At 45.3% G+C, this 3,654-nt stretch overlaps 1 protein-coding gene across 2 annotated transcripts in view; it reads left to right on the forward strand.

The window, feature by feature from the left end:
- Positions 1 to 3,300: 3,300 nt before the first annotated feature.
- MPDZ (multiple PDZ domain crumbs cell polarity complex component) overlaps positions 3,301 to 3,654 on the forward strand; it is a 264,202-nt gene continuing 263,848 nt past the window's right edge. The window contains exon 1 of one of the 2 annotated variants that reach the window (XR_003790781.1): positions 3,301 to 3,521. The gene's annotated coding sequence lies outside the window, so the exon portion shown is untranslated. The remainder of the gene's footprint in view (positions 3,522 to 3,654) is intronic. The other variant, XM_029202750.1, reaches the window with a different exon arrangement.

Genomic DNA, 3,654 nt, shown 5'->3' on the forward strand with positions numbered 1-3,654 from the left:
GTTCCTAATTCCTTCATCTTCAGATCCCGGAGCCTGTGCTTGACAGGAAATAGAAAGAATTATTAACCTGTACCCATGGAGTGAGTTTCAACCCACCCCATAGACAAGAGCAACTCTACTTTATCCTCTATATACTTGGGCTTTCTCTGTAAGATTTTATTTTAATTAAAAAACATTTTTTTTAAACCAGTGCAATATACCACACTGCCTTGCCACTCTAGAAAGTCTTGGGTCCTCTGGGTGAGAACAAGCAGAAGAGAATGGAGCAGCAATGATACAGGTTTACTTCAAAAGGAGATGCTCCTGAGTGGAATCATCCCAGTTCTGGGTAATTTTATGGAAGAAGTAACGTAGGTAAAATGCCTTTTTGACTTCTGATGTATTACCATTTAAGATGGGCATGTACAATTTGCTTTGCTAAATGAGACCAGAACAGTAGTATCTTTTTAACCCACGCTTTGTTTTAATCTCATTTGTAAACTTGCAACAAACCAAGTTATTAAATCCTTTAAGCTGGGCTCTTTTCCTATGGTTCAATAGAATAAATGCCATTTTACCTTTCAGCACCCTTAGAATACTTTCAGTAACTAGCTATGGAATCATTCTCCTATTCTTATTCTACCAGCTAGCATTTCATGTACTTATTTCCTTTGCATCTGAGAATGACCAGATTTGGAAATGGACAAATGGAAGAGCTTTGCTATTCAAAGAGGAGGAATCCTCTGGAATTTCTAAGCAATAAGAGAATACTCTCCAAATGGGATGCCTGGAGATGACTCTATGGCAAGAACAAAAAAGTTATGTAGAGGAAATCATTCATTCTTGCATTCACGTATTCGTCCCATGTCAACTGAACACTGATAAGGTATGAAACATTTTGCTAGGCTCTGAGGATGATCTGGTGAAGTGGGCCCTGCTCTTGAGTAGTTTATGGTCTAAGTGGGAAGAGAAACATTGCATATATAGCTAAATGTATAATTTCAAAGTAGGATGAATACTGTGAAGCAAAAGTACAGACGAGAATGTATCTCAGTGGGTTTATCCTAACTTGTGGGAATCATGGAGTAATGTCCATGGCTGTGCCATTCACTGAAACACTGAACTGTGAAAGATGACCAGGCCTGAGCAAATATCATGGTTCCATTCTGGGTAATCTAGGTTTGAGACAGGCATATGGGGAAGTCAAATAAACTCAGATAGATGGAGAAGTCTGCATTGAAGATAACAGCTTAGGAATCCTTAACCAATAAATGATAAACTAGAGGTGAGAATGAACTGACTTAGGGATAGAGTTGAAAAGAGGGCCTATCACTAAGTCTTGAGGAATTCCATTTAAAGATTAGGGAGAGATTAGTTGGCAAAGAATATCAAAGAGTGGTCTGAAGACAGAGGCAGAGCAACTTTGCAGCTAATAAAGGTGAAGATTCTGGGTCCTTCTCTTGTTTGGGAGGAGCCCTAGCAACGGTTTACACGGTCATATATTTTTGTAAAATTTTCACAAGAAAGATATCTTTGTTTTTTCTTTTCTAAAAGCAGAGCCCCAAATTGTATGAGCTTCAGGTCTCACACTTCTGCCCCTAACTAAGAGGAAGGAGCAAAGCCAAGAGTGAGTGATTGCCTGGAATTACAAGGGGAGGGGAACAGTTCAGGAAGAGAGAGTGCAACAGTTATGAACGCATCTGAAGAGACAGGAATATGAGGAGAGAAACACATCCGCTGGATTTAGGTAGTGGGAGGTCACTGGTGTCCCTAGCAAGGGCCCGTTCTGTACTATGAAGGGGCAGGAAGCCAGTTGGTTGGTTTCAACAAACAACTAAGGAGAGGGGAAAAGTGTGGTAGCTGGGGAGAGACAGGTTTGGGAAGTAGCTTATTTGTTTCCTCTCTCTCTCTCCCCGCTCCCTCCCCGCTTCCCTCCCTCCCTCCCTCCCCTTCTCTCCTTCTATTTCTGTTTTCTCCTTTTCTGTCTCTTTTTAAGAATGGAGAGACCTGAGAGTGCTGATTGAAAGGTTATGCAACATAGAGATGTGTTGAAGAGACAACGAACGGAAAAGATAAGGTAAATGAGTTTTTCCTTTAGATAATCTTAACTTTCATTTTCAAAAGAGCCAGAGGAAATGAATATCCATAGACTATGAAGAAATCTACTCCATGTTTTTGTTTCCCCGTGGGAAAATCTATACCAATTCATATGTTTATAAAAGAGCAAGCGTCCTTGGGCTGAAGACACTCTCTTCAGCCCAGGGCACTGAGCTGACTACTCAACTCCTAGTCATTTACAGGCAAATGTTCTATTTTGCAGCTTTCTGAAAATATCCATTTAAAAACTTAAACCAGTTTCCCTCTGAAGTCTTGTATATTTTATAAACTGTGTTTCCCCTTAAATAGTTGGTGAATATTGTAGAAATACAAATCGGTTTTTTAAGACAAACCAAATTTACAAGTCTGCAAAAGAAAAACAGACCTTTAATTCAGGATATTAAAATAAATTCTTTAAATATTTTAATTGGGCTTCTGAGTATCCTTTGATGTATACTTTAATATTAGACTTATGTATTGAAAAAGGGAGCAATTTTCCTCCCCAGAGAATATTCCTGGGACTCAGGGAATTGAGAATATCAGAAAGAAAATCTTAAATGGCACAGAATAGAAATGAGTATGTTTTTCCTGGCACCGTGTAATTCTGAACCCTTCCTCCACTTTTTGTTTGTTTTTTAGTTGGATCATCTGTCTGAGAATGGACATTGATGCGCTAAAAGTTACTTTCTAGAAAGTTAGATTAGCCCCGCCCCCAAGCATCCTCATTAAAGTGCTTCTCATCACTTTAATGAGCTACCAGAGAGCAATCCGCATTAAAAAAAAAAAAAAAGTCCTCAAAACTAGAAATAGAGGCTACCGGTTCCCGCAGGTTACCAGATTCAGCAAATAAAAATACAGGCTGCCCAGGTAAATCCGAATTTCAGATAAACAAAGAATTTTTTAGTGTATATCCTAAACGTTGCATGGGACAGACTTGTCCAAATTAATGCTTCTTTTTTATTTGACCTTGACATTTAAGTGGGCTTTTGTCCAGTAACCGTGCGGAACCCACTCTCCACATCCCCCGCCGAGCGCCCGCGGAGCTAGTTTAAACCCCGGGGCCTGCCGGCTGGGCCGCGCCCCCTGATTGGCCGAGGCGCGCCAGCCGCCCCGCCGGCCGAAGGCGTCACGCAGCCCTGGCAGCCCGGGCCCAGCCGCCGCAGCCGCCTCCGCGGCGGCCCCGGTCGGCGCAAGTGCGGCGCGCGCAGGGGGAGGGGGCGCGGCAGAGCGCGAGGCTGGCGTCGGGCCGCCGGCGGCCGGGCAGGATTAAGTTTCTCGGTCGAGCGGGAGCGTCAGTGCGCGTTCCTCCCGAAGCTCCTCGCCAGGACATTACTTCAGGACAGAAGAGAGCGAGCGTGGGCGAGGCGAGGCTCCCAGTGTCCCCGGCGACCCCAGCCCCCCAACCCTCCGTTCCTTTCGCGTTCCCGGCGGCCGCCGCGAGCAGGGTAAGCAGCGGCGGGGCCCGGGCCAGGAGGCCGGAGCGCGCCCCCGTGCCCTGCGCGCGCACCGGCCGGGAAGGTGCGCGGCCGCCCGGGGCTCGGCGCGCGGGGCGGGCGGGCGGCCCACCCTGCGCGGCCC

The sequence above is a fragment of the Monodon monoceros genome, unplaced genomic scaffold (assembly GCF_005190385.1).
Source record: "Monodon monoceros isolate NGI ecotype Baffin Bay Population unplaced genomic scaffold, NGI_Narwhal_1 Super_Scaffold_5, whole genome shotgun sequence".
In the NCBI taxonomy this organism is placed as follows: Eukaryota; Metazoa; Chordata; class Mammalia; order Artiodactyla; family Monodontidae; genus Monodon; species Monodon monoceros.